General features: G+C 33.9%; 1 long non-coding RNA gene across 1 annotated transcript in view; it reads right to left on the bottom strand.

Annotated features, from left to right (window-relative positions):
- LOC118351873 (uncharacterized) overlaps positions 1-9,354 on the bottom strand; it is a 35,312-nt gene extending 25,958 nt beyond the window's left edge. Inside the window, exon 1 of the long non-coding RNA XR_004808051.1 lies at positions 9,266-9,354. This is a non-coding gene — a long non-coding RNA (uncharacterized LOC118351873). The remainder of the gene's footprint in view (positions 1-9,265) is intronic.
- Positions 9,355-14,354: the final 5,000 nt, after the last annotated feature.

The raw sequence follows: 14,354 nt of genomic DNA, 5'->3' as shown, positions 1-14,354 counted from the left end.
ACTGTGCTTTGATTCTCTTGCAGCCAGGCAGAATGGGGGTTGTGATGCCACACAGCATGCCAAAATCAGAAAAGAAACAAACAATGAACAAGCAAACAAACTCTGCTCAGAATCTGAAAGGAGACATTATTAGTCACTAAAGATTGCCTGCTATATTTGTGCTCATTTGTATGGGCGAAGAGCCTCTGCATGTCCAGATAGAGATCCCAAACTATTGTCTCCAAATCAAGTACTGGCTTGGCTTCATTACCAGAATGCAAATTATGTTATTTGCTGCCATTGTGTGTCAATTAAAGATAAAATGTGAATTCCTATTGCAATATGCTCCTACTGGCATAACATCTGGGCTTACCTAAAATTCATGGATCAGTTTCCAAAGATGTTGCCTGCTTACATGCTGGAGGTAGGAAGCCTTGGCCTCTCAGCAAAGCTGTGGAACATCTCTGGCAGCAGTAGAATCATGGGTATGAATGTGTATTCCAAATGTATTTTCTAAAAGGGAACTTTCTCTCTGTTCTTCCCATTTAATCTATGCTAATATTACTATTACCTGCTCAATCACCAAGATCTATAGTTTAGCACAGTGTGCTTCTTCTCTCAGTACCTCTCATCTCACTTTACAATCTGAGAGCAAATCCTATGCTTTGCTGTGTCTATTACCCACACTTATGTCATCATTCCCCCAGTTCCATCAGCCCAAAATGTTGCAATAACTTCCCAACGCTTTCCCCTGCTTTCTCCTCCCTGTCATCATTTTCCCATAATATATCTATGTTTGCCTTCAAGATCACCTTTTGATCATGGCAATCTCCTTCTCCCAAACTTTCTATGGCTTCCCAAGTTAAAGAAGTGGCGTCATGAGTAGATTGTCTCTGATGTATGTGACTCCATGTCTGTCCTTACTGTCTACTCTGCTTGCAATGCTCTTTTCACTCACCAACTCATTCTTTCTACTAGTTTGCTCTCATTTTTCAAAACACACTTCAATTATCTCATCCTCTGTGGCACATCACCTTAAACATTCAAACAGAATCATGCCACCTGTGTGTCATATACTTTATTTATGCTGCTACCTCCATTATTTCACTTATCTCCTATTTTTATACTGTTTACCTATTTGGTAATTATTATCAAATGAGCTTTCTAAAATAGTGTTATTCAATTTTAATCTCTAACCTAAACATTGAGTACTTAAACAGGTATTTTTGTGATGAATGAATGGTGAATTAATCATTAGGTGTATATTTAAGTAAATATTTGGGACATAAAAAGGAACACTATAGCCTCTAAAATACTTAGCTGGATATAATAATTCTTACAACTTCTATTTGATATTACACTGATGTGGGTATTATCTAGGCATACCTGGGGGACAAGGTAAGCCTAATGTCCTCTTACCCTGCCACTTTCCCTGGAAGTCCTCCTATTCAATATTAGGTATAGCAAATTCTACTGAATTGCCTACATTATTCATAGAGCTGCATCTGTGTGATAAAGCAAATAATGTGTACTTGAAATAATTCTTAAGCCCTCACAGTTTATGCAAGCAAATAGTGTTATTGTCAGTGTATCTTTAATGAAAAAAGTAAAATATAGAGATGTATAAAATTCTATCCTGTTTTAATGAGGAAATTGTGTGATGTTGTGATTCACCCTCTGACTTCACCCAGTTATTTCACTTGGATAAATAGGGTAACTGCTATACAAACAATCTTCTGACCATTCGTAATACTGTAGTGGAAGATTGATCTAATAAATCAGCACTCATCAGACACCTATTATGGAGACAATGTCTATTATCCGAAGAAAAAAAAATAGAAAGTTTTGACTTTAACACTTGGGATTGCAGTCTATTGGTATAGATTAACTTCTAATTCAATACCTACAATATCAGAGAATGAGAATTCTAACAGAGAGATGAACAATTTATTCAAAGACTACAAGGATGATCAGATCAAGTCAATCTGATAGTTCTGGAATGAAGGCTTAGGATATAGGGTTTAAGGGGGAAAAAAAGAAGTTTGTCAAGCAAACAGAAGTAATTGACATTTCAGGAACAAACTGTTTGAATTCAAAGTTATATGAATAAGCTCTAGTTGAGTTCCTAGCTAAGAGTCAGTATCAACCACCAGACACATATTTGAATCATCTTGGACATGTATTCCAGTTCGGCTGATAGTTATACAACTAGTAAGTATCAAACTAGAATTTAAACGCAAGTCTTATGACTCTATGTCCAGTCCTCTATCTTCCACACCACTGCTCCTACCAAATGGAACTAGATGATGTCTAGCATAGTTTAAGACCAGTATAGCAAGTAGTTAAGATTTGGGTGACATGACAAAGTCACACAAACTTGGAAAGGAATCCCCGCAGGGCCACCTACTTATATGAACTTATATGAACTACTTATATAAACTTTTTACTATTTTAGACCTCAGTTTCTCCATTTATAAAATAGAGTTAATAATAAGCTCTATCTACCTCATAATGTTATTATGAAGGATAAATGAGTTAAGGAATATAAATAATATCCCTGACACATAATAAACACAATAAAATTATAGCTATTATGAAAGTACTACTATCTTATGATTTTTAACCTTTGAAACTCTGTCAACTTTGTCTTTAGTTCATTTTCTACCACTATGGTCTCAAAGAACATAGAGGGCCTTCACTTCTAAACAGACCTGAATATTTACTTTGTTTCTTTAATACACAATCAGCACATATCTCACAGCCAAATGTACAAACTTGCCTCAAGCAAAATCTCTCAATGTTACACAAACTGCAAGAGGCTGAGAATTCATCCAGACAACTCAAAACCAATGTTCATTATAGTTTTAATTAAATTCCATTGGGGTGTTTTATCTACCCACTTATCTGTCTTTGAAGTCTCCTGAAAGGTCAGAAACTTATCTAGCCATAAAAACTAAATAGATTTTGATGACTCTGTATCAGAAAACATTAATGCCATTTTCTTATCTCTGTGAAATAGTCTTTTCTCTACACACATTTCTAATGACTACAGGAAGCAACCTTGGTTTTATTGTCCTCAATTTACTTTTGAATAATTTCTTTTTTTTTCCCATCAGCTTTTCTGTCAAATATTTAAGTTTGTCCTCCAGGCAGTTACATGAAAAAGCAGTAGGGCAAATCTTTTCCTTTCTTCATTCTGTTGGATACTACATGAAAAATTATTTGTTTTACTTGTAATGCCCCTTCTACTTGTAATATTTAATATCACCATCTGGGAATTTCTGAGAACTAGGTAAAAGCTAGCACTGCATGCTTAAACACACAACATATCTCATATGCCTGAGGAAAACCCACAAAATAATGATCTTGTCATCCATGGCTTTCTTTGGTCAAAACTAGCTGCAAAGCATCATTGTCCACTGCTGGAACCATAATATAAGATCCACCTCATATTTGCCTAAACCAATACTCCCCTCTAGAAGGCCTTGCCTCCCCTTTTCATATATCCAGCTCCTGCCCTTTCTCCAAGGCTCAGCTAAAGACCTACCTTTGCTAAAATCTTTCTCTTCCTCTTTTGAGCTACAACAAGGCTCAGCTAAAGCCCTACTTTGCTAAAATCTTTCTCTTCCTCTTTTGAGCTACAACAGCACTGCTTATTTGCAGCATTCACTGCCACATGCTGCCTTTATTTTGCTAAATATCAAACTGTCCTTTAAGCAGTTTCCACAATACTATATATATACAGGGAGATTGCTACTAAGAATTATTAGAATTTGTCTAATTAAGAAGCACTATGTCATGGTGGAAAGAATATGGACTTTGGCAATACCTAGAACTTAAGCTCAAAGATACCATTAAAAATGCGTGAATTTGAGAAACTTAATTAACCTCCTGCTGCACCTCTGACCATTCATCTGAAAAAAATGCTATGAATAATGAGGTTAGGAGAATATTAATGAGATAAAGTGTACAATAATATGGAACTAAGTAATTGCTCAGTAAGATCACTCTTCCTTTTGTCTTAATATTTTGTGAAGAAGAAAGAGCGGAAATCAAGTGCATATTCTTAACTCAACAGGGTTATTTTCTGTGCAGTGACCAATGACTGCCACATATGCCACTATTAATGGTGACTTTCAGGGTCTTGACATGGGACATCACAAAGTAGGTTGCTCATTTTCACATAGAACAGTTGTAAGCTATTCTTTTAAAGAAACACTCAGACGTTCTCAATCTTTCTCTTATGCCACATTAAGAAAGCAATAAACATGAAATCATGAATTACAGACCAAGAACTAAAAGAAAAAGCTCAGAGATTAAAAAAAAATTCAAATTGCCAATAAATAGAAAAGTAGGCCCAATCTCACTGGTATCTTAAATATGTAAATTAAAATTTCATTTGAACAAGTTTGTCCCTCACATTTTGGCCAATTCTTAAATAAAACTGTTGGCAAGAAAGAGGAAAGCTAGGCACTATATTATAAGATTGAAGAATGAGTATTTATATCACCATCCTGAAATGTGAGCAGTCTCTATTAAAATAAATTATATGCATACCCCATGAACATGTACTGTTATATAAGTACAAGTGACAAAATATTCTATAAAAATATTTTCACAGATGTTTAAAGAAATATATTTAAGACCACACATTGCAACATTGTAATATCCAAAAATCAGAAACAATGCAAATGTCCATCAGAAGGGGAATAGTTTTAAAAAAAATGATAGTATGTTCAAACAGTAAAACACATCCAGCCATGAAAAGAATGGGGCGTATACTGACATGAACTCTACCATACATACATTGTTAACTGACAAAAGCAAATTGATGAAACCTTTTAATATAATATCATTTTACTAATCCAAGTATCTATTATCTATTTATATATACAGAGTAAAAATCTGCACGCTTTTATACTAAAATATTGACAATTTTCACCTATAGGAAGTGGGATTAGAGAAGATGAAACTTTAACTTCTAATTTTTACAATTCGATTTTTAAAATATTTTTCGTGAATATGGATTTTTCCAGTTTAAAATATTTTAAATAATTAAGTCCAACTGTCATTTATTGAGCACCTGCAATTCATCTTATATAAAGGTTAATAAAAATATTAACCCCATTAAACGAGAACTTCAACATTAAGTAAAAGAGATAAGGGGTTAGAAATGAAGTAAATAAGTATATCTGAGTATATAATACACTTTAAGTAAAAGAAGTAAATAAGTATATCTGAGTATATAATACACTTTAAATAAAAGAAGTAAGTAAGTATATCTGAGTATATAATACACTTGATGTAGTATGTTACATGCTTTAATTTAAAAAATTATTTGAAATAAGTATTGTTGTACTTATTCCATAGATAAAAATGTTGGTTGATTTGCCTATGTTTATCCAAGTAATGAGAGGTAAATGTGGTATCTAAGTTTGAGTCTATCTAGTTTCAGAGGCTATTTACTTTCTACATACTACCATGGACTTAGAAGACAATAATATAATAACATCTGAGATTTTCATATCAATATTCCTAGATTTAATATCATTCCTAAGATATAGCTATTTCATATTTTATCTGCATGTCTTGCTGTTAACCTCAATATCTCCAGCATTAATTTGTACTGATCCTTTAAACTATACTTTCTACTATGTGTATCACAGATCACAATTCTATTATCTGCCCAGCCACCCCAACTCAAAACATATTTGACATCTCCATTTCCCTCACCACCCTCCTCCCAAACCAGTCAGCCCTCAATTCAATTCTCACACTTACTGCTAAAAGGACTTGCAAAAAAATAAAAAAATAAAAGGACTTGCAGAACGCTGACAATCTTGCACCTGCTGTAATTCAGCCCTCATCACATGGAGTCCTGACTGCCGTGACAGCCCCCTAACTGCCTCTTGTCCCCCCTCCAATTCATCCTCCACATAGCGGTCAGTGGTATATTTCTAAAATGATAATCTGTCTACATCACTCTTGATGTTGCAATTACTTTCTCTATACGGTCCTCAGAATAAAATCAAAATTATGCAGAATGGCATTCAACCTTATTTACAAAACTCTTTCATAGTGTCTTTCTCCCCCACATATATACTCACACTCCCACATAGAACAACCAACCCTTTCCTGAATATGCCTTGAAGTTTCACATCTTTGTGCCTTTGCAAATGCTGTGTCCTCTACCTAAACAAGCCTCTGCTGCTTTATGAAAGCCACATAATTATCCTTCAGGATTCATTTCATATGTCCTTTCTACTTGAAAACTTCATACAACTCCTCTCTTCTGGACAGCAAAAAATATCATCAGCTATTTAATTTACCCAATACATATTTTTCAAAGTTCTGGTCATATTTCTCACCACTCTGCATTATAGAGTCATTGATATCCATCCCCCTTACTAGAATGTTATGTACCTTATTCCATGTTCTAATCCTCCAGTACCCCCAAACTGCAGTGGTTGGCACATAATAGATACCCAATAAACATGTTGAACTTAATTAAGATGAGAAAGATGTTCATTTATCTATACACTCAATCAACATACTTTTGAGCACATACTATGTTCTATGCATCCTACCAAGTGTTGGAGACCCAGCATTAAACAAGAGACAAAAGATAGAAACATGGATAGATAAAGTACTCTGGGAGTTCACGGAAATAAAAAAATATAACCTATTAACTTGATTTAGTTAAGTAACAATTCAGCACTGAGTTGGTTTCCTATTGTTATCATAAAAAATTACCACGAACATAGTTACATAAAGCAGCACACATTCATTATCTTATAGTTCTGGCAGTAAGAAGTAAAAAATGGGTCTCACTGGGCTAAAATCAAGGTGTTAGGTGTTGTGCCCAAGATTGCAAATCCGAGAAACCACCAAGGAGCCTACACCGATGCAAACACACAAGGGTTTATTTACAAGCTCGAGCTTGGGTCCAAGTATACCCCAAACGGCGGAGCAGGGACTTGGACCCCGAGACTAAGAGGCGTACCAGCTTTATAGGGGCCAGTGGCCAATGGGATTGTAACATACACAGAAAGTTGCAGTCAAGTCGTTCCACATGCAGGTGGCCGATTGAATCACATTTTACCCTATAGTATCCATTTGAGCTGGCCTATTACTTTGGTCAGAATTGGCGGGCAGTTTTGGCGGGCACAAGGCGGGGTTACATTATTATGAGCCGATTTCCGATAAGGGTATGCCCAGCAGCTTGACTAGGGTGGGGTAGCGCCTTAAGCAATAAGCAGGTCATGTGGGGGTCATACAGGAGGTGGCGGGTGCAGCACAAAATGGAGTTAGTCCTGCTCTGCTTGTCCAGGGGTAGGGGATTTTTGTTAAATTTCCTGGGTCCCACATTAGGAAGGCTGAATTTCTTCTCAAGATCCAAGGAGAGAATCTATTACTTGCCTTTTTGGAAGTATCTTCATTGCTTGCATTGCATTAATTGCTCCTTCATCCATCAAGCAATATAACATCTTTAAATAAATGTCTCTGTGAATCCACTTCTTCTTCCGGTTCCTTCTTTCACTTTAAAAGATGTTTGCAATTACATTGGTCACACCTGAACATTTCAAGCTAATCACTTTACCTTAAGGTCAACTGATTAGCAACCTTCAACTCCCTAGCCATGTAATGTAATATATTCTAGGTGTCAAAGATCAGGACATTGCCAGATCAAGATATAAAAAAATTTCGTAAAAAATTTTACTCAGTATTTTTTCAGATATACACAGAGCCAGATATTAGGTGGAATGAGAAACATAGACTCCTGCAAAATAGACAGATGGGCAAGTATGCAACATAACTGTAACTGCGATAAAATCTATACTCCTTAACCTATTGCAGCTTTCTTTCCTATGATCTGCTGCACTCAATCAAAAAATAATTTTAAGTAACACTGAATTTGCAATTTACAAATCTTTCATCAATTACATTATTTTATTCTCAAAATTACCCTGAAAAAGAAAGCAAAGCAAGGAATTTTATATGAATTTTACTTTAACCATTGAACTTAAAGTCATCAGACACAGATAATGCCCTTCAAAATCAAGATCTTACATTTTCTGCATGATGACGTGTTTCCTAAGTAAGCACTCTCATCTGCTTTTTCTCTGTCCATACATTCTCAAAAGTCTGAGTGTAAGTTCTACTTTTGGGAAGATAAAATAGGCCTTTGTATAAATCTCAAGCTTTATCCAAAAATTAACTCGAAATGGGTCATGAACACAAATAGAAAATGTAAAAATGAAGGACTTTTAGAAAAAAATAATAAGAGAATATCTTCAGAATCTAGTGCTAAGTACTAGGCAAAGAATTCTTATACTTGACACCAAAAGCACAATCTATAAAAGGAAATGATAACTGTACATCATAAAAGTTAAAAACTTCTGCTCTGTGAAAGATTGTTAAAAGCTTAAAAAACAAGCTTAGACTATGAGATAATACTTGAAAATCACATATTTAAAAAGGAGTAGGGTCTAGAATATACAAATAACACTCAAAACTCATCAAAAAAAGATTAGAGAATGGGCAAAAGATATCTATAGACATTTCAATAGAGAGGACATATGTAGTAAAGAAGCATATGAAAAATATGCAACATGATTAGCAATTAGGGAAATGCAAATTAAAGCCACAATGAGATGTTACTATGTAAATATCAGAATAGCTAGAATAAAAAATGTCAACAACCAACACTGGTGAGGATGCAGAGAAACTAGACCAATAAGACATTGCTTTTGAGAATATGAAATGGTACAGCCACTCTTGAAAACAGTTTAACATTTTCTTAAAAATCTAAATATGTAACTACCAGGTAACTCAGAAATTATACTCTTGCATATTCATTCCATAGAAATTAAGAATTATCTCCAGTAGCTACACTTGTGGTGAGCACAGTATAAGGTATAGAATTGTCAAATCACTATGCTGTACAAGTGAAACTAATGTAACATTATTCATCAACTACACATCAATACAAAAAAAAATTACCTTCACACAACAACTTGTACATAAATGTTTTTAGCATATTTATCCATAATTGCTCAAAACTGGAAACAATTCAGATATCCTTCATTCAAATGAGTGTTAAACAGTTGTATATTCACACCATGGAATACTATTCAGCAATAAAATAAAATAAACTACTGACACCCACAACCCGGAAGAATCAAGCTGAGTGAAAAATCCAATCCCAAAAGGTTATATATTGTATTACATATTATTCTATAATTATTGAAAAGACAAAATTTCAGAAATGATGAACAATTGTTACCAGTATGTGAAAGTGTGAAGGACTGGAGAGAAATAAGTGTAGCCATAAAACAACAGAATGAGAAATCCTTATGGTGGTAAAAATATTCCGTTTCTTTATTGCATCATTAACAATACATTGGTTGTGATGTTATAATATAGTTCTGCAAGCTGTTACCATTGGAAGAAATTGGGTAAAGAGTATATAAAAACTGCATAATTTTGTGCAACTGCATATGAATCTGTAATTATCTCAAAATAAAAATATTAGTTTAAAAAAGCCCAAATAATATGGTAGTTCTATTTTTACTATTTTGAGGAATCTGTCATTGTTTTCCACCATGACTGGACCATTTTGCTTTCCTAACAGTATTTAAGAATCCCAATTTCCCCAAATCCTCACCAACAGTAGTTGTACTTTGTTGTACATTTGGGGTTTTATAGATGATCACCATCTTGACAGGTATAAAATTTTGATTTGCACTTCTCTGATGAGTACTGATTGAGCATCCTTCCAATATATCTGTTCACTATTTGTATTCCTTCTTTGGATAAATGTGTACTCAAGTCTTTAGCCCATTTTTAAATCAGGTTATTAGTGTTTTGTTTTGTTTTGTTTTTTTGTCTTCTTTTCTTTTGAGTTTTAATAGTTTCTTACACCTTTTGGAAATTAACCCCTTATCTGATGTGGTTTACAAATATTTTCTTCCATTCCATACACTGTCTTTTCACTCCGTTGTTTCCTTTGTTATTGCAGAAGCTTTTAAGTTTGCATTAATCCCACTTGTCTAAATTTTTGTTTTTCCTGCCTGTGTTTTTGGTGTCATAATCATCCAATTAAATTATTGCCAAGATTAATGTCATGGGGATAGAGGAGGACTGAGGAGTTGCTAACCAAAGGACATGATGTCTTAGTTATGCAAGATGATTAAGTTCTAGAGATCTGGTGTACAACACTGTAATTATAATTAACTATATTATACATTTGAAGAGTTAAGAATATAGAACTCATTTTGTGTTCCTGTCAATATTTTTTAAGTCTGAAATCACATCACTTTGCTTTCCCTCAATGTCCTCAATTTATACAACATGACACATGTCCTATCACAAATGAATTATTTCCTTGACGAAAATGAAAACCTATTATTTTGTAGTAAGTGGCTTTCTGGAAAATGAAAAAGTCATAATGAAACTTGTTACAAATGACTGTCCCATGGATACATCACCTAAAAAAGTAGGAAGATTTGACTGTCTGAAACTTACCACAGTCTGTATTTTCCAATTACAAAGTAATATATTTGAATCAAATTATATTCTTTTTTCATAATTAGTGACTTGGACATTTTGGGTTCATGTAATTTTGATTACCTATGGAGAGTCTATTTCCCAGAATATCTTTCCACTTAACATTTCTTGGTAATAATAGAAATGTCACATCTTTTGTTAAATTATATAAACCACTGTTAAGGCAAAGAACATTAAGAGAGAACAGATCAAAGTTTGAAATTCACAATCAGTTAAAGTTACACACACACACACACACACACACACACACACACACACACAGGTTTCCCAAGACCATGTCGTTTGTCTTGTTCCTTTCACCCAAGCTGACATAGCCAATAGGAGAACCTAAGGGAAACAATCCTATTTATTATTATCTAGCCATTCATTAAATAGTCAGTGATTTCTTTTTTTTTAAAGGATTTTATTTATTCATTTATGGGAGAGAGAGAGAGAGAGAGAGAGAGAGAGAGAGGCAGAGACACAGGAGGAGGGAGAAGCAGGCTCCATGCTGGGAGCCCGATGTGGGACTCCATCCCAGGTCTCCAGGATCACAGCCCTGGGACTGAAGGCGGCACTAAACCGCAGAGCCACCCAGGCTGCCCTAGTCAGTGGTTTCTAACAATGCACTAAGGAGTGAAAATTTTATAATTTCAAAACAGAGTCCCTGTGTTGCTGGAGTTTGTGCCAGATTAGCGTTTGTGACTGAAATGGCTGTTCTCTTGATACATGTTAACTGTTTGCACTCAGCACCAGTTCTGACCTCTACACTCTCCCTTGTTCACAGATTCCAGGAGCCTGGAAAATTTATCTTCCCAGATTAGAGTGCCAACAGGATTGTACTGTTAAATTCTAATAATGGAAGTCTAATGCAGAAGGTTAAACTTCATTAATTTTATCTATTGTTTGTTTTAGGTTTCATGTATTTCTGCTCTTCATTATTTCCTTCTTGCTACCAATTTTGAGTTTACTTTGCCCTTTTATTTCTAACTTCTTAGGTAAAACTTTAAGTCATTTATTATATATCTTTTTTATGCCATGTAAGCATCTAAAAATATAGATTTCTCTCCAAATTTCTAATATAAGCCCTCAAAACCTAAAATGCCCTCTAAAGCCTAATTAGCTGTGTACCACAGAACTTGATACATTGTATTTTTATTAACATTCAGTTGAAATTATTTTCTATTTCCCTTGTGATTTCTTCTTTAATTCGTATTTTACAAAGGCATTCATTAATCTGCCAATATTTGAGGGTTTTTTAAACCATTTTGTTCTAATTAATAGTAATCTATTTTACATCATAGTTTTCAATATTTTTAAATGTACTGAGACTTTTTTTAAAGATTGATTGATTGATTCATGGGAGACAGAGAGAGAGAGAGAGAGAGAGGCAGAGACACAGGCAGAGGAAGAAGCAGACCCCATGCAGGGAGCCAAACATGGGACTCCATCCCAGAACCCCAGGATCATGCCCTGGGCCGAAGGCAGGCACCAAACTGCTGAGCCACCCAGGGATCCCCTGTACTGAGACTTTTTTATGGCCTATCATAAGGTTCCTTTCGGTGTATAGACCACTGATTATTTTGATACTATTATTCTATCAATTGCTGAGGATAGGATGTTAAAATCTCCAGCAAGGATGAAATTATTTATTTTTCCTTTTAGTTTGGTAAATTTTTGCCTTAGACATTTCAAAGTTGTGTTGTAGGTACATATACTGTTATAATTGTTATGTCTTCCTGACATAAAATTTCCCTTTTATATCTCCCTTGGTTTCCAGTACGATATGTTATTTTGAGTTTATTGTATGTGATAACATAGCCACTTCAGCCTTCTTAAACTTACTATTTTCAAGGTCTATCTATTCTATTCTATTTACTTTAACCTATTATATCTTTGCATTTAAAATGTATTTCTTGTGGATAGCATATAATTAGGTCTTGCTTTTATATACACTGACGATCTCTATTTCATTAGTGCGTTCAGTCCACTACTACTCAATGTATTTTGATATGACTTGATTTATGCATTGTTTTCTATTTGCTTATTTTGCTTTCTTTGTTGTTGTTCTACTGTTCCTACTTGGCTGACTTATTTTAAAAAAATTTTATCTGAGTTTAACTGACATAAATGTTACATTACTTTCAGGTATACATCATAGTAACTCAGCTTCTCTATATATTATGCTATGCTCACCGCAAGAGCTACTTCATTTTGCATTTAAATATTTTTTAATTTTAACATATCTATTGGTTTTAGCTATAGGTCTTTGCACTATTTTATAATGGTTGCTGAAGGAATTATATTATACATCAATTTTTTTACGGTCCACTTAGTGTTAATTTTGTATCATTCTACATCAAATGTAGAAAATTTCAAACATATAGTTCAATTCATAACTCAATTTATAACATAACTCATCTTTTATGTTTTAGCTTTCATATGTATTGCATTTACATACTTTACATGTCAACAATATAATGGCATCAAATTTTTATGCAATTGTATATCAAGAAGTTAAAAAGAAGAAGTTAAAAAGCCTTTGATATTTATTTACAAATTTACTATTTCTGATATGCATGATCCCTTCCTAAAGACATGTGTTTCCATTGACCATAATTTTCCTCCAGTCTGAAGGAATTCTTCTATCATTTCCTCTAGTGCTAGACTCATGGCAAAAATTCTCTTAGTTTTCTTTTATGTGAACTTGTAGTTATTTGCTTCATTCTTAAGAATATTATCAGTGATATATTCTAGGAAGACTTTTATTATTTTCTTTCTCTCAAACATTCAGAGGTAGATATATAGATATATATAGATATACCTTATGGCACTCATTGATACTGATGAGCAGTCCATCATCATTTATTCATTGTTCCCCTGTATGCAATATGTCATTTTTTCTAGTTCGTTTCAAAATATTCTTTATATTTTATTTTCATCAATTCGTATATGATTTGACTAGGAATTTTTCTTTGTATTAACCATGACAGATTCACTGAGCTTCTTATATGCCTTCCATCAAGAATTGGATGGATGTTATACTATATGTTGGCAAATTGAACTTCAATAAAAACTAAAAAAAGAATTGGAAATCATCACCTGTTCTTTCTTCAGACACTGTTTCTGTCCCAGTCTCTCCTTTTTTTCTAGAACACTTATCTACATTTAAGCGGAGACATTTCTTTTGTGTTCCTAATGCTTTGTTCATTTACTTTTCAATACTGTTGGCTATGCTTTTTATATTAAATATTTTTATTACAGCTTCAAATTCACTGAATTTTTCCCACCTCATTCTTTGGTTATTCCCATCTAGTGATTTCATTTTGTTTCTGATACTATATTTTTCAGTTCTTCTCTTTCATTCTTTTTTGATAGTTTTTGTTTCTCTGCTGAAATTTCTGAATTTCTCTTTCAACAAACATTTCCTTTACATCTCTGAGCACAGTGATAATAGCAGATGTATTTGATTTCTAGAACTGCTATAAGAATCACAAACTGAGTGGCTTAAACAATGAAAATTTATTGTCTCACAGTTCAAGGTGTCAACAGCTTAGTTCCTTGTAAGAGCTGTGAGGAAGAATCTGCTCTGTATCTCTCTCCTGGTTTGTGGTGGGTTGCTGGCATTTGGCATTCTTTGGTTTATAGATATAAGTCTTCATGTTCACATGGTATTCTTCATTTGCATGCCCGTTTGTTCAAATTTCCCCCTTGTAAGATACTGGTTATATTGGATTAGGGCTCACATTCACAATCTAATTTTAAATTGATTACTTCTAAGATGACTTTATTTCCAAACAAGTCACATTTTGAAGTTCTGGGTATTA

This window comes from Canis lupus, chromosome 21 (assembly GCF_003254725.2).
Source record: "Canis lupus dingo isolate Sandy chromosome 21, ASM325472v2, whole genome shotgun sequence".
Lineage (NCBI taxonomy): Eukaryota > Metazoa > Chordata > Mammalia > Carnivora > Canidae > Canis > Canis lupus.
Note: the sequence above shows the minus strand (reverse complement) of the source record. Positions and strands in the feature narration are given on the sequence as shown.